The 24,627-nt window shown below is 39.6% G+C and overlaps 1 protein-coding gene across 2 annotated transcripts in view; it reads left to right on the top strand.

Moving 5' to 3' along the window:
• The window catches only part of Fnip1 (folliculin interacting protein 1), a 112,963-nt gene that overhangs the window by 529 nt on the left and 87,807 nt on the right, over positions 1–24,627 (top strand). The window lies entirely within an intron of this gene.

The raw sequence follows: 24,627 nt of genomic DNA, 5'->3' as shown, positions 1-24,627 counted from the left end.
GGGGGGGCGGGGACGGGGGGTAGCTGCAGGGTCGGCGCCTGGATCCCGGCGAGCTCCGCTCCGTGTCCACCTGTCACTGCACGGAGCCCTGTGCGTGTTCTTCTCCTGCGAGACAGGCTCTGTGGTTGTGGGGTTGCAGCACCTGTTGCTGCTGCAGCAACTTTTCAGCATCGTCCGATTTGCTGTAAACCTGGATGGAAGGTGAAATTTAGCGGTGCAGTTGTATTCGAAGGAGACAACGCAGCAGGCAAACTTGCAGACACGAGTAGGCCAAATGTCAAGTATCACTCGAACTTAGACGAGTGTAGCCAAGCGGTACAGTAGTAGTGAGGGAGACAGAAACGGTCAGGTTGTGCAACAGGCCGAGGTGTGAGGTGGATGTACTATGCGGGTTTTAAAGATTGTGATGTTCTTGAAGCTGTCCTTCCTGCCAGTAATGCAGGTCGCATAAGGAAACGTGTAGAATTGAGATGCCAGATGGCAGGCTGTTTAGCGCATATTAGAGAAGGAAAAGGGCAGTTGTGACCATTTTGGAAACAGGCAAAGCATTTAAGAAAAGAGTTTTCTAGATAACTGACCTTTCCCCGCTGCTGGGAAGTTAATGTCTTGCCCCTGTTGTCTGGCCTTTAGTGTTTTTTTCCATTTACAAACGAAAGTGCAGCCAATGCTAGATAGAGGAGGACACCCAGGAACTCTAGACAGTGGGAAGCAGGCCCAGGGGAGAGTTCAAAGATGACATTTGAATAGGCAACGGTTTCTATTTCGGAGCAGTGACTTGGGGTACCCAAGATTACTGGAATCTCAAGTCATCAACGTGAAAAAACTCTACTTTAAAAATGTTAAGTGTACTGTACAGTTGTGTAATACCTTAGAGTTGCCAGAGAACTTTCTCATCAGTTATCTCATTGGGTGTTTCACAGTAACCTTGTGAGATAGAGCAGGTAGTATAGATGACTTCATGATCCTGTTTCCAGTGTGGAAGCCCAGTAGCTACAGTCCCTCAGAAGAGTAGTTGCCAAGAAGAGAAGTCATGGACATGAGAGAATGAAAACTGGTGAATCCACACTCAAGGGCTTGAGATCTAATTATAACCTAGTTTAAGAAACTTCACTGAGCTGTAATTTGTCATAATTTATACAATAAAATATCAATACACTCGGGGTCACAGGCCTGTGAGTTTTGTTGAATGTACACAGTTGTATTATCACTGAATTTGTAGACAGTTCCATTAACCTAAGCCTTCACTTTGCTCACTCCTAACCCTCCTTGCCCTCAGTCCTAAACCCCTTCTCACCTAAGACAAAAATCAATCTGATTTTTGTCATTATGGTTTTGGCTTTTCAAGAATTTCATGTAAATGTCATTATTCTACATATAGTCATGTGTCTGGCTTCTTTTCTCCCAGAATGATTTTTGCGGTGTGTCTTGGTTGCTGCCTTTCTTAGTAGTTTTATCCATCCTTTAATTGCTGAATGGCAGGTGCATGGTTGCTTTGTTTTTGTTTTATTTTCCCTGTTTTTGAGTGTGTGCATGCATGTTTGGACTCCTCCTGAATTGATCTTCTGCCTTATCATTGAGGCAGGCCCTCTTAGTCAAATTCAGACATCTTGTTAGCCAACCTCTCTGGGGACTCCCCTGGCTCTGCTTTCTGAGGCTGGGATTCCGGAGGGCTGCCCCACTGCAGCATTTGTGTAGGTTTCTGGGGATCCAAACTCTGCTTCTCATGCTTGCCCAGCACACGCTCACTGCTCAGCCACCCCCAGGCCTCACAGTTGGTTTATTCACTCATCAGTTGGGTGTGGTGGTGCATGCCTTTAATCCCAGGATTTAGGAGACAGATGCAAGCAGATCTCTCTGAGATCTAGGCCAGCCTGGTCTGCTTAGCCAGTTCCAGGCCAGCTGTGGTTCCATGGACACCTTGTCTCAAAAAGACCAAAAAAACCCCCAAACCAAACAAACAACAAAAAGCTAGTAATTTTTTTGTTGTTGTTTTATTTTTGTTTTTTTGAGACAGGGCCTCCCTGTAGCCCCAGCTGTCCTGGAACTCACTATGTAGACCAGGCTGGCCTCGAACCAGTCGTGATACATAAAGATTATAGTTGCTACATAATCTCTTTAGTACTTTTAAGTTATTTTAAAAAATTGAATATAGTTTTTATTGTGGTAAGAAACATGTAACATAACATCTATCTTAACCAATTTAAAAAAATTAGTTTAAGCTCTATTACTCTTTGTGCACACTTGCATGGGTGTGTGTGTGTGTGTGTGTGTCTATGTGTGTCTATACAGTTGTGCCATGGTAAATGTGTAGAGGTTAGAGGACAACCTTGTGGACTTGGGTCTCCTACTTTATGTGGGTGTTGGAAATCAAATTCAGGTCACCAGGCTTTGCAATGCAAGCACCTTTACCCTCTGAGCCATCTTGCCAGTTATTAATCATTTTTTAGTATATTGACTGGGGCCATTCTAAGGTGTGTAGTGCTATCTCATTTTGGTGGTGGTGGTGTTGTTTTGGTGTTTTTTTTGAGACAGGGTGGCCCTGTATTCCCTGCTGGTCTGGAACTTGGTATGTAGACCCAGCTGGCCTCCATCTGACAGATCTTACAGAGGTTCGCCTCCTTCTGCCCCTCAAGTGTAAATTTTAGGCTCTCATTGTGGTTTTAATTTACATTTGCCTGAAGTGCTGCCCAGCATCTTTTTATGTAGCCCAAGGTTTGGAGTAGATTGAAATTTTGGGGTTGTATATGTTCTAGTCAGCTTAAATTGTTCCATCAGGCAAAAGCTCACAGACATTGGCAGCCACCTGTCCCTAAGATACATTTCTAGAGTAACTGTACAAGACCCAATGGTAAGCCCCCCAGTAGGACTCTAGGCTAGGAGATTCTTTTGACAAAGAAGCCATAGATGCCTTTCTATATTGTTTTCATGATTACCTCATTAGTAAAGATGACCAGGGGGCTGGAGAGATGGCTCACTCAGCGGTTAAAAACACTGGTTGTTCTTGCAGAAGACCCGGGTTTGAATCCCAACACCAACATGGCAGCTAACAACTGTCCGTAACTGCAGTCCCAGCGGATCCGACAGCCTCTCCTGACCTCCATGGGCATCGCATGACATGGGTGCACTTACTTACATGCAGGCAATACACACATACGCGTTAAAAAAAAAAAAAAAGTTAAAAAGATGACCAGGAACCAGGAACCACCATCTTGTTATCTTGTTGTCATTGTTAGTCTTACGATGATCCCTACTGTATAGACATCCCTGAGATTCATTACGTTTCCTGAGCTGGAGATGAGTTTGAAAGATATCATAGAATATTTATAGAATTGATTTTTTTTTTTTGAAAAGGTCTTGCTGTGGAGTCCAAACTGGCCTTGAACTAACTTTATAGGTTAACCTAGTGCCTCAAACTCACAATCCTCCTGCCTCAGCCTCCTGGGATTACAGGCCTATGCCACCATGCCCAGCAGTCATTTCTAGAATTGAAATGGTAATTTATTTAGGTCATTTTAAATAATTTGAGAAAGAAGGTATGTCTAGAAGATTCTGCTTTGTGTTTCTTCCTTTAAACACTTTACAGTGAAACTGCACTACGTGTGAATCCAGTAATTGCACTACATGTAAAAAGTGTGCTTTATTCTTTGTTTTAAATATATATTTTAGTGAACAAAGTTAAATTTTAGTAGGAAATAATTTACATTTTATTCAAAAGACATAGTTTTCTGTGTTTTTTCTATTTCCTAATGTTCTTGCTATCTCTGGCAGGACTGTCTTGATAATCACTGTTTAAATGATCTTTCTGCTCACTTGTGCCTTTCTCCAAAGTCCAGTTCTTCATTGTGACACCTTACCCTTTTGAATTGTAGCTGGTGTATTTGGCCCGAGTTCAGATTCCTCCCTAATGGTATTTGTGTGTTGAGCTTTGAGAAGAATTATTTTGCAGTAATTAAAGGTTTCTGTTTCTTTGTTCCGAAACTAGAGTGCTTGATTTTCAAACTGAGTTCTAGCACTTCATTGCCAGACCCTCAGCTTCGTTCTTTTCTCATCAGGAAACTCCACATGCGTGGCTCTTAGGTCCCTTTTCATGTCGCTTCACCTAGGGGACAGGCTAGGCAGTTCTGGTAAATTGGTGCTTTTCATTTGAGCTTGTCATTTCTGCCCTGATGGGCTTAGGCCTAGGCTACATATCTGCCTCACTGTGCTGAGGGGTTAGAGCTGCTCTGACTGTGGTAGTATACCTGGAGCTAGTAATGCAATCAGGTCTCACACAAAATGTGGGTTAGACTAGGTAAGGGACATGGGAAAGATAGTCTAGGCATCTCTTACCTACCTTCTTAGAGTTGTTTTGAGGATTAAATTGATTCAAATGGTGGAGCTCCCAAACATCCTCATTTCCCTGCTTTCCTTCCTTTCCCTTCCCTCTCTTCTCCCTCCTTCCCCTCTCCCCCTCATTTATTTTTGATACTGGCTGGCCTGGAACTCATGGTAAACTCCTTTTGCCTTGGCCTCCTGAGTGCTGGGAATACAAGTATGTGCCACCAGGCCTGCCTTCCCAGTTTCTCATTTCCAGTCTTTCTAGTTTTTTGTTTAGATGTGGATCTGATTTAAAGTGTTTGATATTTCCTGAGAATAATCTGGTTTTGTATGTGTGTACATTATTTTGAACACTGTGACTGTAAAACTTTTTTCTTCATTAAAAAAAAAATATGTGATAGCCAGGCATGGTGGCACATGCCTGTAATCCCAGCACTTGGGAGGCAGAGGCAGGCGCATCTCTTGAGTTCAAGGCCAGCCTAGTCTACATAGCAAGTTCCAGGCCAGCTGGGGCTACAGGGAGACCCTGTCTCAAAAAAAAAAAAAGTGTGGTATGTGTCTGTGTGTGTGTGATCTCCTCCACTGGCACCTTTTCCTGGGTCTTTACTGGTGAAATTTTCACTGGGTTGAGAGAGAGAGAGAGAGAGAGAGAGAGAGAGAGAGAGGTGCATGTGTGTATAGGGCAGAGGTAGATGTTGGGGTCTTCCTCAGTTGCTTCTCTGCCTTATCTTTTGAGACACAGTATGTGACTGAACCTGAAGCTCGTCAGCTCAGCTTGGCCAGGTGGCCAGTGAGCTTCAGGGATGTTCCTATCTCCAGACTCTCCACTGCTGAAGGTACAGGTGTACACTGCCACATCCAGCTTTTTACCTGGGTGGTGGGGATTGAATTCAGGTTCTTATACTTGGCCCCACAGGTGTTTCACCAGCTGAGCCATCTCCCTTGCTTGCCCACCCCCCCTTTTTTTCTTTAATGCTTCAATAGAGCAGGGTACAGTGGTCGACACTTATAATCTCATCACTTAGGAAGCAGAGGAAAAAGGCTTGCTGAAAATTCCATGCCAGCCTGATCTACATAGTGAGTTCTAGGTCAACCAGGGCTACATAGCAGATCCTTTTTCTAAAAACTTTAAGACAGGGGGTGGGGGTTGCAGTTAGGCAAGTGCTGTACCACTTAGCCACATCCCTAACCCATAGCCTTATTAGTTTTTGTTCTATAAAGGCATAGTGTAGCCTCTAACTAATTTACTGCTGTATTTTGTTGCCTGGCTCAACAAGACATTCAATAAATGTTTGATGAATGAAAAAGTGAGTCACTGTACTGAAATTTATTATATGCATATATGAATTTCTCAAACAATAAAAATTTAAGAATGAAGAAAAATCTGTCACTAAATTGAAAAAGTTCTGAGTTAACAAAGTTGTTCTTGTTTATTTGCCTGAAATACTCACTAAATAATTTAAGCAGATTTTTCTTTGACATTGTTTGCAGATTTAAAGGAAAGGTTCTATAGTTTTCTTTTAAAGATTTCAAGGATGGCCTCATTTCCCAGAATAGATGATACCTTCTCCTGTCCCCCTTATAATTAGGTAGTGTGTGTCATCCCTGACATTGTGCATGTGCTGAGGGGTAAATAGGTGATAATGAGGTAATGAACTGATGATCTCTTTTTGGTAATGGAGAGTTTTGTAATACAAGAGATTTTTAAAGTTTGTTTATATTTTTATTTTCTATGTATGAGTATTCTGCCTACATGTATGTAAGTGCACCCATGTGCATGCGATGCTCGTTAAGGTCATCAGATCCCATAGAACTGGAGTTACAGACAGCTGCCATATAGGTGCTAGGAACTAAACCAGTCCTCTGCGAGAGCAGCCAATGCTCTTAACCCCTAAGCCATCTCTCCAGTCCCGTTAAGGGTACAAGAGGTTTTGGGGTACCATTTTTTTCTTCCCATTTGAACGTTCTGGGTCCTTGTATGAGTGCCAAGTGGACCTTTTTGGGGAACTGAAGCAACAAGTTAACCTAGCTCTTTAGGGACACTGCTGGAGTTCTAGGGCTCTGTTTCCTTGGACATACTCTGCCAAATACAGAGTATCCCTTGACACAATAGCATTCCTTTCCAAGTCATTCCAAATGTGGTTGGCCACGCCAGTATACTTCCACTTCTCCCTAATGATGTGGTTGGAGTGTTAGAGTTGATGGCTGCATTTGGACCATGAGGCTTTGAGGAATGTTGATATGTTTTCCAGTCTAAAATTTCATGGTCTGTAAGTTTTAAAGATTTCCATTTATATCAGGGACATTCAGATCGTAAAGTCAATGAGAAGGTAAAGCTCATGCAGCCTATTCATACAACCCTACTGTATGGTTGGGTTTTTTTTTGTTTTTTGAGGCAGGATCTCCAGCTGGCTTAAAACTCACTATGTATTCCAGGCTGATCTTGAACTCACAGAGATCCTCCTGCCTCTGGCTCTCGAGTGTTGGGATTAACATGACTGGCTATATTAGTTTTTGTATTTTTTATTAATTGCTAGTTTAGAATAGAAACCATAAACTTTATCTGTAGTAATGCAGAAATAAGATAGAAATTATTTGTAATTTAAATATTTAATGCTTTTATCATAAGATTTTGCAAATCTAAAAATTCTTTTATGCTTGCTTGGTAGTCTGCTAGTTATAGAATTCTAGCTTGAAGGGTCAGGGAGATGGTTCAGTTGGTAAAGTGATTGATACACAAGCATGAGGACCTGAATTAATATATCCCTAACACCCATGTAAAAACCTAGGCTCGGTGGCACTGAGCCATCCATCTCTGAGGAAGTGGTGACAGGAAGGTCCCTATTGCTTAGTTAGTCTAGCAGCATCAGTACACTCCACGATCATGAGAGACCTCATCCAAAAAATGAGGTGGATAGTCATTAAGGAAAACACCTAATACCAACCCCTGTCCTCCACACAAGCACATGCCCATACATAAACACACAAGAATTCTAAATTGCAGAGGTTTTAACTTACAGAATTGAAGACATTACTACACTGTCTTATGGCTTCCAGTACTGTAGCTGAAAAATCACCAAGATAAGGGTTTCCTGAGTTTTCCTTTTATTTTCATTCTGAAATTTCAGAATAATCAGGCTTAGGTTTTGATTGTTTGTTTTTAAATTCATTTGCTGATACTAGTCTTTTTCTATCTGGAACATTTTAGTTTTAGGGAATTTTCTTACATGAGTTCTTCAATTTCATCACTTTAAATACTATTTTGGAGTAAATTATTCAAGTATCAGTGTTTTAACTTCTTGCAGTTTTTTATAGATCTGTTTTTAGATTTGTGTCTCAGCTTCTTTTCTCTGAAATCTTTAATGACCTTGAGTATGGTATTTGTTATTTTCTGAAGTGAAAACATATCTGTTCTGTGTGAAGCCTTGGCTAAAACAGAGGATGGAGAAGACAAACTTGACAATAGACAGACTCCCCCTCCCCACTGCATTTACTTTTTATTTAATTTGTTAATATTACAGAGTTCTTTCATTGGCAAACAATGCCTGAAAATCCAAAGAAAGAAGTGGTAGAATGGATAGACTCATCTACTCCTCATGCAGTATATTTAACTTGATTTATTTGTACTTCTTTGTGTATTTTGCAGTGCTGGGGATTGAACTTGGGGCACAGTAGGCAGGCACTGGACCATTGAGCTATATATATCCCCAGCCCAATTCGTGAACATTTTGATAATTCCATAATCTTTAAATTTTTAATGTTATATGTATGAATGTATTACCTTCATATATGTAAGTGCACCTGTGTCATACAGTGTCCACAGAACTCAGAAGAAGGCATCAGATCTCCTGAAACTAGAGTTACAGATGGTTGTTAGCTGCCGTATGGGTTCTGGGAACTGAACATGAGTCCTCTGCAAGAACATTCAGTGCTCTTAACCACTGAGTCATCTCTCTAGTCCCATCCACAATCTTTCTAAAAAAGTTTTAAAGTCTCCCTGTAGCCCAAGCTGCCCTGGAATTCACTATGTAGACCAGGCTGGCGTTGAACTCAAAGAGATCTGCCTGCCTCTGCCTCCCAAGTGCTGGGACTACAGGCGTGCACCACCACGCCCGGCTTTTTTTTTTTTTTTTTTTTTTTTCCTCTGCAAGAACATTCAGTGCTCTTAACCACTGAGTCATCTCTCTAGTCCCATCCACAATCTTTCTAAAAAAGTTTTAAAGTCTCCCTGTAGCCCCAGCTGGCCTGGAACTCACTGTGTAGACCAGACTGATCTTGAATTCACAGAGATCCGCTTGCCTCTGCCTCCCAAGCACTGAGACTAAAGGTGTGCGGCACCACGCCTGACTTTAGCACCTGTAATTTCAGCACTTAGAAAATTGCTAATTCAAATCCTGGTTGAGCTACATATGGCGAGTTTGGGGCCAGCCTGGGCTTCATTGGAGACCCCACCACCAAAAGAAAGTTGTAGCATGAGTTGGAATTTAAATCTGCTCTAAGTCTTTAGATTTGTAGCACTGTGTGCTATTAAGTAACATTTCCACATATTCATCTCATTTCATTCTTCAATAACATAATTCACTTCTCAACAAAGTTTTGTTTAACAAAATATGTACTTCTCAGAGAAAATATGTGGCTCAACATTTGAGGAATTGCTTACTAAAGTTTTCAGTTCCCCAAAGACAATTTCAGACTTAATCAGGAATCTTTTGTTTTCTTGTTTGACCTCATACAATCTTTCTTTGACTAGCTCAGCTTACTCAACTGAGGATATCTGAAGGCAGGCAGCAAATAATGCCAATGTTATTGCATAAAAGGGGCTTGACAAGTCCTGTCAGAAGATACTTAACCCTCCTAGGAGTCTAATTCCCCACTGGCACTTTCAAGACTGAGCCATTCGGCCAGTGAGATGGCTCAGTGGGTAAAGACACTTGCCGCCAATCCTGATGGCCCTCAGTTTGATCCCTAGAATTTACCTGGTGGAAGGAGAGAACAGACCCTCAACAAGGAATGAGCTTGCCATCCCCTCAAAAATTGTTTAAAAAACAAAATAACTGAGCTCTTCTATAGGAAAGTGCTCCCACACCAGCAGTTTTACCTTACCCATTTGTTTCACTCTTGCCAATAGTGAAATCTGTCTCTTGGATTTGACTAAGGGATTATTGATTTATATTATATATATATTGGCCTTTTTGAAACAGGGTCTCCCTGCAGCTCCACCTGGCCTGGAACTCACTGTGTAGACCAGGCTGGCCTTCAACTCACACAGATCTGCCTGCCTCTGCCTCTCAAGTGCTGGGACCACAGGAGTACACCACCACGCCTGTCGTATTTATATATTTTTAGACAGGATCTTTGCTGTGTTGCTCACATTGACTTTGATCTCTCAATTTTGCTCTCCTAGCCGCTGGAGTAACAGAGAAACCCAGACTCTGCATTAAATTGATCACATCCCATTTTGAAATATTTCTGTTGCAGCAAAGGTATAACACTAGAAAAATGCCAGACTCTTTCTCATTAGGCCAGAAGAAACTTTTCAGTAATGTTGGGATAGCATCCTTAGTTTCCTTTTAAGGATGAAATGCTTCTGAATAGCTTCACCATATACAGACTTTTGTTGTACCTCTTTGACATTCCAAAGCACCTGTGTTTTCAATGCCTTTGCTTTTCCTATATATTGATAGTTTGTTTGTAACTTTCTAAAAAGTTAGTTGCTAATTTTCATCTCAAGATTTATTGACATCTCTACCCTTGCTGTTTTCCTCTCATTCTTTTGGTTTTAAAGCTTTATACATATATTTCACATACTGATGTTTTAATGGGATTTGAATGTACTTGTTGCACTTTGCTTAATATTGATTTCCTGAAAATCTCTATTTTTAAATTATATGTATATGTGTGTTTATGTCTGTATGTGAGTATATACACATGAGTATATGCCCATGGAGGCCAGCCTCGAGCAGGAGTTAAAAGTGGTTGTAAGTCACCTGACATGGGTACCAAGAACCAAACTTGGATATTCTGTAGGAGTGGCAAGTGCTGAGCCATCTCTCCAGCCCCGTTCCTGAAAATCTTTAAAGCTTTTTATTATAAAGGCCTGAAGAGGTGGACCAGTAGTTAAGACCACTTGCTGTTGGGGCTAGAGAGATGGTTCAGTGGTGAAGAGCACTTGGTGCTCCTGCAGGGGATCTAGGTTCAATTCTGAGCACCCATATAGTGGCAAACAACCATCTTTAACTCCAGTTCCAGGAGATCTGATGCCCTCTTCTGCCCTCCATGGACACTGTACACACATGTTGCACATACATACATGCAAGCAAACACACATACACATAAAACAAAAATAAATCTTATTTTAAAAGCTTTTTATTATGAAAAAGTTCAAACAAAAGTGAAGGGCATGTGATATATTTACTATTACCCTTATTTCATAATTAACTTTTGGGGTTCCCCACTTTATATTAAATGTTAATAATATTTCCATTTCCTCCCTCTTGTTGGGATAGTATTTTAAAACAAAGCATAGACATCTTGTTATTCCACATTTAATTTCTGGGTGTGAATCTCTAGAAGAGTCTCTAAAAATTAATGATTCTGTAATATTTAACAATCAATCCATTATCAGTTTTTCCTGAATGTTTCAGAAGTTTCTTTTAGAGTTGGATATTTGAAGAGGATCCTAGTGAAGTTTACCATATTCCCTTGTTTTAAGAATGTTCTGTAATTTGATTTGTATCCAATCTTCTTCATTGAGCCTGATATAAAGTCATCAAATAGATTTCAATGGTAAAGTTTTTCACATCTACTAATTATTATTATTATTATTATTATTATTATTTTCATTAGGAATTAGAACTAAAGACTTGATTCAGGCCCAGAGTTTTGTTGTTGGCTGTTTCCTAAGATACTTCTTTGGTGGTGCTGTGTAGTTGGTTTCACATTTAGCTAGTGAGCACATGATACCTGGTGTCCATTTTTGGAGGGGCTAAGGTTGATCGGTAGGAAGTTCAGGTGGTACTGTCCTGATCCCTTCATTGTTAGCTTGCCCAAAAAACCTCTCATCTAATGGTTTTGTCATCCACTGATGATCATTCCTGGATTTCGTTAGTGATTTTCAAACTTTAGTATGCATCAAAGTCACTTAGAGGACAGGCAAAAACTCAGAATGTTGAGTTCTACCTCCCAAAATTTGTATTTCTGACAGGTTTTTAGTGAGTGCTAATGTTCCTGGCATGGGATATTATTCTTTGAGATCCACATAGTATTTCATTAAGATTTACAAAATGATTATTTACTGATCATAATTTCTTCTGGAATTGGTGTTCAGGAAAACGCTGTAGTATCTGTCAATTTAAAAAAGAATGATTTGGGCCAGGCATGGTGGTGCACGCCTTTAATCACAGCACTTGGGAGGCAGAGGCAGGCAGATCTTTGTGAGTTCAAGGCCAGCGGTCTACATAGTGAATTCCAGGACAGCTGGGGCTACAAGGAAACCCTGTCTCAAAAAACAAAAAACAAAAAAAAAAAACCAATGATTTGGGGGCCTGGAGAGATGGCTCAGTGGTAAAGCACTGGCTGCTCTTGCAGAGGACGCCTGGTGTCTTAACAATCATCTATAACTCCAGTTTCAGGGGATCTAGCGCCCTCTTCTGACCTCCAGGGTACTGCACGACATGGGTGCATTTACCTGTGTAGAAGCAATAAACTCATACACATAAAATTAAAAAAATAATAAAAATTTAAAAAACAACAACAATGATTTGCATCCCAGCAACCTTCAAAGGTTCAAAGCCTTTTGGTTGATGTTTGTTTTATTTTTTTCCCAAGATTTATTTGTGTCTGTGTGACTGTGTGTCTGTGTGCCCTTGGAGGCCAGAAGATGGAGTCAGATCCCCTGGTGCTGGAATTACAAGTGGTTGTGACCTGCCACATGTGCTCTGCAAGGGTAGAAAGTGCTCTGAACTGCTGAGCCATCTTCTCCACCCCTTGTTTGTCTTAACTTTGATTCAGTCCATGTCATTGTAGTTTTTGGTCATTAGGAGTTCATTGAGGTTGACTGTCAGTCCTCTTTGTAAACCTGTGCTTATCATCTTGTAGGCATCAACATGTCCTGTTCTAAGCATACTTTTGCCCCAAGGTGATTTCTCCTGGGGGTCCCAGTTTCTTTGCTATGAACAGTGCCAGTGTTGTGAGCACTCTGCCTTCCAGAGGGCTTCTTTGCCACAAGTCATCATTTCTAGGTTCTTTCAGGGCACAGAACCAAGACACATAAGATGTTTCTCATTCTAAAAAGTAAGCTAACACTGATATTTCCAATTTGGATTACTTTTTGTAGTATTAACTCATTAATTTTTTTTCTTTTTTTTGGTGGGGGGGCACAGGGTCTCCCTGTAGCCCCAGCTGTCCTGGAACTCACTATGTAGACTAGGCTGGCCTTGAACTCACAGAGATCCGCCTGCCTCTGCCTCCCAAGTGCTGGGATTAAAGGCGTGTGCCACCACACCTGGCCTAACTTTTATATTTCTATTTCTTGTGCTGAAAATCTTGTTTCCCAAGGTTGGAGAGATGGCTCAGTGGTTAAGAGCACAGACTGCTCTTGCAGAAGGCCTGGGTTCACTTCCCAGCATCCACATGGCAACCAACAACTCTCCTAACTCCAGTTCCAGGGGATCAGATGCCCTCTTCTAATCCCTGAGGACACTGCATGATACCTACATACATGCAGGCAGCATACCACTCATACACATAAAAAATAATAAAAATAATAATTAAGATCTTTGAGGACTGGTGAGATGGGTCAGTGGGTAAAGGAGCTTGCCATCAATTTTGAGGACCTAAATTCAGTATCTGAGAATCACAGGGGAGAAGGAGAGAAACCAATTCCAAGTCATCCTCTCATCTCCATACAGGTGCCATGGCATGTGCATGCATGTGCATCTGCACAGACACAAATAAATATAATGAGAATTATGATGACTTTTAAAAAAATCTAAAACATTATGTAACACATTGTCATAGTTGGCTTCAGTTGTTAACTTGACACACCTGGGAAGAGAGAGCCTCAGTTAGGGAATTTCCTCCTCTGGATTGGCCTGTGGCCTTGTCTTGAGGCATTTTCTTACTTGTTGAGTGATGAGGGAGGGCACAGCCCACTGTGAGCAACATCACTCCTGAGCAGGTGATACTTGCTTGTATAGGAAAGCAGACCAGAGTGAGCAAGTCAATAAACAGTATTCCTCCATGGTCTGTGCTTCACTTGCTGACCCCAAATTCCTACTTGAGCTCCTGCCCTGGCTTCCCTCTGTGATGGACTGTGACATGGAAGTGTAAGCCAAGTAAACCCTCTCCTCCCCAGGTTGTTCTTAGTCAGTGTTTGTCATATCAACAGCAAAGTAACTAAAACACATAGACATGATTGCCAAGTCATAACTGACAAGCAAAATAATTTATGTAATTCTACTTTTGTGCTGTTGTCTCCTATTTTCTTCTCTCTCTCTCTCTTTCTTTCTTTGATTTCCCTCTAGTCTCTCTCTCTCTCTCTTTGGTCTTTTTGAGACAGGGTCTCCCTGTAGCCCACTATGTAGACAAGGCTGGCCTTGAACTCAGAGATTCGCCTGCCTCTGCCTCCTGAGTGTTGGGATTAAAGGCATGCACCACCATGCCCAGCTTTCTTCTCATTTTTTAGTTTTCATTTTCGTTGCATTCTCTTTAAAAAAAAATGTTAGTAAGTATATGTGTATACATACACATACACAATCACATATTTTCCCCCATTCATATTAGAAAGGTCACTATTATCCATTATTTCATACTTTATATTTTGACTTTTTAGTGACTTAATGTTTTATGGTGAGCACTTAAAATCTGTATGCAGAGATTATCTTACTTTTTTTTTTTTTTGAGTCAGGGCCTCATTAGTTCAGGTTGGCCTTGAACTTCTGATCCTCCTACCTCAGCCTCCTCAATACTGAGATTTCAGGTAATCACCCCCAGTCCGGCTTGTACGCATGATTGTGTTACTGAGGATTGAGCCTAGAGCCTTGTAAATGTTCGGCAAGGTTTGCAATACTAAACTAATCTCTCTGCCCTTTTTCACTGTATTTTGATTCAGGATGTCACTAAATTGCCCAGATTGGCCTTGAACTTATGACCCTCCTTCCTTGGCCTCTCAAGTAGCTGGAATTAAAGGTAAAGGCTGCTTTGCCCTGCTGTCTTGATTCCTCTTCCTCCATCTCCATTTCTTTCTAACATTTGTAGAGTTAGCTATTGAATGAGTGTTAACAGTTGATTATGTTTCCTAATGGTGATCATTGAGTCCTTCCCTCCTTTAACTGTTATAAAAAAAATAATGCTGCAGTGAATGGTCATTAGCATATGCCTTTCCATCGGACTACATTATACCTACAATTTAGTGATACGTTTTAATAGCATTATCCTTAAAAATTATACTTTATTTTCTATTCTCTGTTTACTTTATGGAACTTAAGATGTGATCTACACAACATCATGAAAACTGATGTAGAAGTGATTGCTTTGATTTGCAAACTGTGGGGTCTTTCAGCGCTAGAAAAAATTGAGAGAATTAGCAAATGCAACTGGCAGTTGGCAGGAAGAACAATAAGAATCAGCTGACTTAAAAATCTCGTTGCTGTCATTTCATTCCTCCACTTTTTAGAGTATAATTTATTGAAATATAACATTCATAAAAGTACATCAATAATAACAATTGAATTCATTTTTTAAAAATTCATTTTCTTAAAGTGAATGCACTTATGTAATCAACACCCGATGTAGAAACAGTACCAGCATCCTAGAAGCCTGCCTCATTTCCCTTCTTAGCCACCCATCCTCACCTCTGCCTGGAGTTACCACTATCCTAACTTCTGCCATTGTAGATTAGTTTTGTCTGTCTAGCTGTATGTAAATAGAATCATGCTGTGTAACCATGTACTTATTCTTGTGTTTGGTTCTTCTGCTCATTATATTTCAGGTTTATCAGGCTTATAGTGGCTACTGCTATGTAGCATTGTGTACTGTGCACATGAAATAGTTTACTTACCCATTTTGTCATTGATGAATTGTTTCTGAAGTGCATTTCTAATTTTTTTGCCATCAGAATGTTGCTGTGAATATTCATATATAGGAGTACATATAAATATAAGAGTATTCAGCATCAGTCCACCAAATATATATATGTGGGTTTGTTTGTTTGTTTTTTAGTCTGTTTCAGACAGTCTCCCTGTAGCCTCAGCTGGCCTAGAACTCACTATGTAGATCAGGCCAACCTTGAACTAGGACTAAAGGCGTGCACTACCATACCCAGCATGTATTTTTTTTGTAAAAAATATTTTCTGGGGCTGGAGAGATGGCTCAGCAGTTAAGAGCACTGACTGCTTTTGCAGAGGACCCGGGTTCCATTTCTAGCACCCACATGGAGGCTACGAACCGTCCTTAACTCCAGTTCCAGGGGTATCCGAAGCCCTCTTCTGACCTCTGTGGCATTGCATGACACAGGTGCACTCACATACATGCAGGCAATACACAAAAAATAAAATTAAAATTAAAAAATAAAAAAAATTTCTGTGTATTAATGAATTGTCTGCATGTGTGTAAGTGTACTTGTGTTGTGCAGTGCTCATGGAGGTTAGAAGAGGGTGTCAGATCCCCTGATACTGGAGTTATGAACAGTTGTTAGCCACCATGTGGGTGCTGGGAATCAAATCCGGGTCCTCTGCAAGAGTAATCAGTGCTCTTAACTGCTGCGCTATCTTTCCAGCCCTGTATATGTATTCTTTTTTTGTTTTTGTTTTTTATTGAGACAAGGTCTCCGTGTGGCCCCAGCTTTTCTGGAACTCACTATGTAGACCAGGCTGGCCACAGACTCACAGAGATCCACCTGCCTTGGCCTTCCAAGTGCTGGGATTAAAGGCGTGCACCACTATGCCTGGCTTGTATATGTATTCTTTAACTGATGGCTTTCTCTTTAGCATTTCTGTTTGGCATGTACATTATATGGTAGTAATTTCTAGGTTACATAACTTGCATTTCTGAATATGTTATGTAATATAAATAGTATATGTGCCATCATTACATACTTAACCTTACTATAATTAGAATATTCACTCTGTACCATGTAGATGATATGGAGTAACTAAACTTTTCTATGTAAAATATATGTAAACATTTATCAGGAACATCGGTTTTGCTGTGATTTCAGTATAAAGTATGGTTCTATAAATTTACTTTATTTATTTATTTATTATTTATTTATTTTGGTCTTTTTGAGACAGGGTCTCCCTGTAGCCCCAGCTGTCCTGGAACTCACTATGTAGACCAGGCTGGTCTTGAGATCCGTCTGCATCTGCCTCCCGAGTGCTGGGATTAAAGGCATGCGCCACCACACCTGGCTTTATTTTTATTTTATGTGTATGAGTGTATTGCCTGCATGTATATAAGTGCACCTGTGTTGTGCAGTACCCATGGAGGTCAGAAGGGGGCTTTGGATCCCCTGGAACTGGAGTTATGGATGTTTTTTTTATATCATCCCCAAAAGTCCCCTTCTATGCTTTTATAGTTAATAACCACTTTTGACTCCCAAGAATATCTCTGACTCTATGGTAGTCACTGTAGATTAATTTTACCTATTCTAAAATTTGATGTAAATGAAATCTTATGTACTCTTTTTGTCTGTTTCTTTTACTTTCCTTTTAATATTCATGGAAAAGATGAAAACTTGATTCTACTCTCTACATAAAGATTAATTCTTCCAGTTCATCCAGCACCATTTTTGGGAAAGATTTTATCTTTTTGTATTTGTTTAGTGTCTTTTAACATGTATCTGTGTTCTGTTGATACATTCTAGTTCAGAGGGAGTTTTCTGAGGGAGTCTCAAAGGGAATGAACAATAAAACTGTTAGTCTTCATCATATACTTGAAGGTAGTATATGATTATATACATTTCTGAAATGGAGAAATGAGATGTTATTCTCATAGTCAAAGCACAGCGCTTTATACATCTTTAGGAAATAAGAATGCTTGTTTTGGAACTTAGCCTTAGCTGTATATAAACCTGAAAACTTTTAAATTCACCTGGTTTCAAGGGTCCAAAGCAAGTGCTTCCAACCCCAAGAAACATAGTATCTAGTGACTGAGATTCTGTGTAGATTTAAGAAGAGCACATATATTTGTTAATGCATGAGAAAGGGAATGGCCTTTATATTTAAGTTGCCAGGGCTCCTCATCCTGGAGTATGCACTGGAGTCACATGGACTGCTTCAAAAATCCTTTAGATTATCCTATGTGAAATTCATTCTCACATCTTCTAGGGTAAGCTTTGGGCATGTGATTGTGTTGGTTTGTTTTGAAGGTCTTCAGCGTTGTTTTGAGGTGCCATTCTAGTTACCAGTCACTGATTATATTCTCATGTTTACATATTTGACTTCTCAATAGCCTGTGAATAAATAGTGTTAGGTCAGTTTTGTACATGAAGAAAACACACTTAAATGTATTTAAGGACTTTCCAGGTGATAAAAACAAGAAAATTCACAGAAAATTGCTTTAAATTTTGAAACACAAATAAAAATATGTCAATAATTTACTAAACTGCCAGTCTTACAAAGATTAGAAAAAAATAGTTGACCCAGATAAATGTTGGAAAAACAAGTTGTATTTTGTGCAAGTGTAATAGATCTATCTTTTGGAAGTAGTGATTGTGTCAAGATAGTTGTGTGAGATTGCTGTGCTGTTCATTGGAGCATTGTTTGAAGTTGTTTTCAATTTAAATTGTTTCTGTGTTAGGGCTGGAGAGGTGGCTTAGTGGTTAAGAACACACACACAAGCATATTGCTCTCGGAGAGGACCAGAGCTCAGTCTCCCGTTTCAGGTGATCTAATGCCCTCTTTTGGCCTCCGCATGTACTGTACTTACACTCCTCCCCCAAATACACATAATTAAAATATTTAAATTGTTTCTGTGTCCATAATTAAATGATGGATTAAACTATGGTTATACATTAGACATTATGTGAAATGTCCTGGCAGAGATTTCCATGTGTTGTTTTAAAGGAATTTCAGGGCAGTTTTTATTATGATCTTGCTTTTATAGATGTATATCTGCTGACTTTATAATCCTTGTGCACATGTTCACATGTCTAGAAGTTGGACACAACAGTGTTGAGAATGGCCATACTAGGGAGAAAGACTGGATGGGTTTTTCACATCTTGTACTTGTTCATTGTGATTGCCTAGCATGAGAATCTCTTGCTTCTGTAATTAACAATATAAATATAGATATTCTTGCTTAATATTACCAGCTGGTAAGTGGCAGAGTGGTGGTAAGGAATTATTAGGTTTCAAGGAAGAACTTTCTGAAAGAAATATTTGATGTATTAGGAAGTTTAGCTGATTTTCAGTAGAAAAATACTTTTCTTCATTTAAAAAATTATATGTTGTAAGAGAAAGTATTTAGCGAATGAATTTGTACTCTGTTCCAGGTAACTAATACCCAGCTCAAGAACAGAACATTGTTTGCCTTCCTGAAGTCCCTACCGTGACCCCACTGCTTTGATTTCTACCACTAGGGTGAAGTTTGCCTGATTTTGAGATTCATACAGAGAGAATCATACATATATACTCTTCTTTGTCTGGCATTGTTTTAGCATGATGTTTTAATTCACCCATGTAGCCTATGTGGTCTAGTTCATGCATTTTCATGGCTTTCTCAATGCTGTTGGGATTTTGGAAAGCATAAATAATTCTTTGTGAGGACTCTTCCTGTACATTGTAGGGTCTTTATTATCATCTTTGATGATTTTCACAACCTGAAATACTATCACACAAACGTCTCCTGAGGACACAGTCATTTGTGGTTGAACACTACAGTAATACAGTTTTCAGTTTTATGAATATGCCACAATTTCTTTGCACAATGGTTGAAGAATATTTGGACTATTTCCAGTTTGGGTTGTAATGAATAACGCTGTTTTGAAAATTTGTGGTACATTTTGGGGAGAAGATACATGTAGATTTTTGTTGAAATTTGTACTTCAGATTGAATTTATAGGCATAAGGCAAGTATGTGCTCCAGGCTTTATTAGAGTCTGCATTATTATTATTATTATTATTTATTATTATTATTTTGGTGTTTTTGAGACAGGGTCTCCCTATAGCCCTAGCTGACCTGACACTTGCTCTGTAGACCAGGCTGACCTTGAACTCACAGAGATCTGCCTGCCTCTGCCTCCCAAGTGCTGGGATTAATGGCGTGCACCACCACTCCCAGCTATTATTTTTATGTGTATGTGTGTATCGCCTACATATATGTAAGTGCACCCATGTCGTGCAGTGCCCACAGAGGTCAGAAGAGGGCATTGGATTCCCTAGAACTGGAGTTATGGACAGTTGTTAGCTGCCGTGTGGGTGGTTGGAATTGAACCCAGGTCATCTGCAAGAGCAGCCAGTGCTCATAACTGCTTAGCCATCTCTCCAGTCCCTAGATATATTTTTATATTTTAATATTTACTGAATTCTGTTTTTCCATACCTAATTTTCAAATATACCAAACTAATAATACTAGCATAAAATTCTGCATTTAGCTAGAGAAATACCTAGCAAGAATGCTATCTTAGATTGGATATTTATTTATTTATTTATATTTATTTATTTATTATTTTTCTCTCTTCCCTTGAGTGAAAGCTGCTACTGGTACAGTATCAGGGCGAGGATGTAATCAAGGGTTTTCTCTAAGCACCAGCTACCAAATCCTAGCCCCACTAATGGATATTTATTTTTAAAGAATTGTTTTTTATCCTTGTTTTTGTTATATATGTGTGTTTAAAATGCTTTGAGATTTTGCACTTTCTTCCTGCCAAAATCTTCTTTTGAATACTTGCTCATGTTTTCACGTGTCAACTTTAATGTCTCAGAGGAAAGATTATTTAGCTTTCTGAAAACATAGCGTACACAATAAAATAACTGTTTGCCAGGAGAAAAAGCCCTGTTGTCTTCTAGTACCAGTTGGTATTACATCGATTTGTTTGCTGTCTCCTGTCTTCTGTATAGTAGTTTGGAACTGGAAACTAGACATGAAGCAGACATTGATGTTTCACCATAGCTTAACTATGAATTAGAGTCTTTCTTGAATTGTAATTATTTTTATGTGTGCATCTGCTTCTTGAGAAACTGGCAGTTAAGATAGGTCAAATCCATTCATCTCTTTAATACAGAAACCATAGGTGTGCATGCACGTGGTGGCTCAGGCCTTTAATCCCAGCACTCGGGAGGCAGAGGCAGGCGGATCTCTGTGAGTTCAAGGCCAGCTGGAGCTACTGGGAGACCTTGTCTTAAAAAAGACAAAAAAAAAAAAAAAAAAAAAAAAAAAAAAAGAAAAAGAAAAGAAACCATAGGTGCTACATGTAAACACATTTGCTTATTCAGATATTATAAAATGTATGTAACATTTATAAATTACACTTTAGTAGAAGGTCATCTGTAATCTTCAGAGGTTACTGAGAGCATGAGGAAATGTTTATTAGTGTCATGTATCTGGCTTTATGAGCTTCCCAGACTCCTTCCTTAAGAAAAGAGCTTCTGTTGGGGCAGTCTCAAGTCCATTGGCTATGATTCAAAATATTCCAGATGCATTCTAAATAGTCTAGGGCTCCAGGAATTTCTAAGTGTTTTAAACCATGTTGATACTTTCAGCTGTGTGGTGTCTGTCTTGCTTTCCTTCTTCACATGCACACTTATAAACAGTGGGGGTAGCTGCATTTCATAATGGGAGTGACTTTTGTGAGGTGCACTGGTTACTCTTCTGTAACAAAAAACCTTTGTGAGTTTTTCAGGAATATTTCAGAACATAATGGGAAAGTATAAATTGGATAAAAGAATCCAGTGTATCAGATGTTTGATGTCCGAGGCAGTCTTAAAGTTACAACTTTTTTTTTTTTTTTTCGTCTTTCTGAGACAGGGTCTCCCTGCAACCCCAGCTGACCTGGAGCTCCCTGTGTATACCAGGCTGGCTTTGAATTCACAGAGATTCACCTGCCTCTGCCTCTCAAATTCTGGGATTAAAGGCGTGCACCACCACGCCCAGCTAGTTACAACTCTTAATTCTTAAGACTTGCTTAGTGTTTAGAACTACCACAAAGCATCATATCTGGTATAGTGCCTTTATACTATTTGGAAAATAAAAGATGTTAACTTGTTTAAAAAAGTGCAAAGAAGTGATAGGCCTATATTAAAAACAGATCTGCCAGGCGTGGTGGCGCACGCCTTTAATCCCAGCACTCAGGAGGCAGAGGCAGGCGGATCTCTGTGAGTTCAAGGCCAGCCTGGTCTACATAGTGAGTTCCAGGACAGCTGAGGCTACAGGGAGACCCTGTCTCAAAAAGACCAAAAAAAAAAAAAAAAAAAACCAGATCTTCTAGGAAAGAGTTTTGCTTATTTTTATGCCAAAAATTATTTTACTAAGCATTTTACATTTTTCACCTGAATGTAAACAATTATGGCACAAATAGCAAAAAAAAAAGGTCACCCTAACATGATAATAAATAATAGAACAAAACCTGCATTACAGAAAGAAACAAAAATGCAGTATTTGAAGATGGCTCCTCAGCAGAGTACACTCCATTGTTATACTTTGTTAAACGGCACATTACTATACTTTACAATTTATTACCATGAGTAAAGTTGAAGAATGTAGTATGAAATAATGATGCAGAACAAAATGAGAGCATGGACGCTAGAAAGCTAACCTGCAGAAAACGTGCAAACGGAGGACCTGAGAATGTCCTGGAACTCACGATGTGACCAGGCTAGCCTTGAACTCACAGAGATCCACCTGCTTCTGCTTTGTATTGTGTATTGTCTGTATGTATGTAAGTGCACCCGAGTCGTGCAGAGCCTGCAGAGGTCAGAAGAGGGTGTCAGATCCCCTAGAACTAGAATTACAGGTTGTCGTTAGTCACCATGTGGTGCTAGGAACTGAACTCAGGTCCTTTGTAAGAGCAGCCAGTGCTCTTAACAGATGAGCCATCTCTCCAGTTCATAGAATAACATCTTTTAAATGTATGAATCTATTTTAATTACCTTTGAAAAGACAGCAGGAAATCTTTTTTTCCTCAAATTTGTTGTTTATTCAGAAGTTTTTTTTTAATTTTTATCAGTTTTATTTTTATGTGTATGTGTGTACTACCTGCATGTAGGTAAGTTTTTAACATAAATGCCAGTGGCATTGGGCAAGTGAGGGAGAGGGAGGTAGAAATAGATGCACATAAGGAGAGTAGTGTACGCTTGAGGGTAATCCCTGGAAATCTTTTTTTTTTTATTTAAACTAGCTTAAATTGCCAAGATAGTATTAAAAATAAAGGATTATATATCAGTGGTAGAGCATTTGCCTAGCATGCTTAAGGAACTCTGGAATCAATTCCCAGTATCACAAAAATTAATCAGTAGATAATTAGGATATACTTTCTTAGCCATCCCAAATTATTAATCTTTCTTTGCCATCTCATGTCCCTTGGCTGGGCACACCATGTCGGTGGAATCACATTGTGGAATGGTATTCTTAGTTTTCCTACTAAACGCCCATTTGGCAGCCTGTTAAGTCCAGACTGCTTCTCAAATAAAAATGTTCACAGATTCTTAGGATAGATAGGACTGCAAGGGAAAAAAAGATCTTTTTGATGAAGTAGCCAAGAAATTTAACATGGTAGTCGTATTGAAGTTTATAAATTCAAAACAAGTTTTTCTTCTTTCCTTCCCTCCTTCCCTCCCTCCTTTCATCCCTCCCTTGGGCTAATCAAGGTTTTCATACATGATACGCAAGTGCTGTTCCACTGAACTACATCTCCACAGAATCAGTATTTTCTCTTAGACATGTGTACTTGAATTCAATTTGAGTGTAGAGGTTAGTGAGCCATTTTACATGCTACCATGGTAGGTGCTGTGATTAACAGGGCTTGCTTTTCCATTTGCTAGTCAGCGGGGTAGAATACAAGCCTGTTTTAAGTTCCAAGAATATGTGTATGGACTTGTCTGAATAGTAGGGTTGAGGCATACAGATGTTGAGAAAGAAATTGTTTTCTTATTTACTAAATGAACCTGAATTCGTCATAGATGTAGATTGTTAGAAAACTGTTGTAACTGTGATTCCCTGAGCCCTGTGTCCAGGGCTGCTCTTTTTTTTTAACTTTTGCAAAAACTTTATTGAGACTTTCAGACATGCATATAAGGTGTTTTGATCAAATCCATGCCCACTCCCTCCCCTCCAACATTCCCCCTCTGAAGAGGTGACCCTAAAATCTTTTAGGGATTAGATTGGAGGTCTCAAATACTTTTGACATTTTAAAAAAATATTTTATATATTTATTTTATTTTTATTTTTTGGCCTTTTTGAAATAGGGTCTCCCTGCAGCCCCAGCTGTCGTGGAACTCTCTTTGTAGACCAGGCTGGCCTTGAACTCACAGAGATCCGCTTGCCTCTTCCTCCCGAGTGCTGGGATTAAAGGTGTGCTCAACCATGCCCAGCAATGAGATCTTTTAAAAAAAAAATATTTTATTATTTTTATATTTTATATGTATGCATGTACTGCCTGGATGTAGGTAAGTGCACCCGTGTTGTGCAATGCCCAAGGAGGAGAGGAGAGGCTATCAGATCCCCTGGAACTGGGGTTACAGACAGTTGTTAGCTGCCACGTGTGTGCTGGGATTCGAACCTGGGTCTTCTGCAAGAACAACCAGTGGAAAAGCCAAGGGAAATTGGAATACAAAGTCTAGACAGGGAACTAGAAAAAGTCAGAACAGGGCAGTTTTTAAATGATCATATGAGAGTCCATTGGAGTTTCTTGACAAGGGCTTCCAAAATCATCCCAATGTTGGGTTCTTCCTCATTTTTCTATTGTCTTCCAAGGCTGGACTAGTTGTCTGGGAAGAGTGGCTGGATACTCAGGTGAGGGTCCAGTGTCCCTGCTTGGCATTCATTTAATGAATGAGCACAACCATCAGCAAGCACAATTGTGACTATGTTTAGCGTCAGGCTCAGCGAAAGTCATAATGATGGTAGTTATTTCATGCAGAAGGGACTGATGTATAACATCATCTTATTAAAAGGACCTGGATTTTAAAAGGATTTGGTGCTATGATCCACATATGAGGGAGAACATGTCATTTGTTTTTCTGAGTCTGTGTTACTTCACTTAGTATAACAGTTTCTAGATCTATCCAGTGACCTGCAAATTTCATTATTTCATCTTTCTTCACTGCTGAATAGAACTCCATTGTGTAAATATACTACATTTTTGTTAACCACTTG

This window comes from Nannospalax galili, unplaced genomic scaffold (assembly GCF_000622305.1).
Source record: "Nannospalax galili isolate Female #2095 unplaced genomic scaffold, S.galili_v1.0 scaffold424, whole genome shotgun sequence".
In the NCBI taxonomy this organism is placed as follows: Eukaryota; Metazoa; Chordata; class Mammalia; order Rodentia; family Spalacidae; genus Nannospalax; species Nannospalax galili.
The sequence above is the reverse complement of the archived record's forward strand: the minus strand, read 5'-3'. Positions and strand labels throughout refer to the sequence as shown.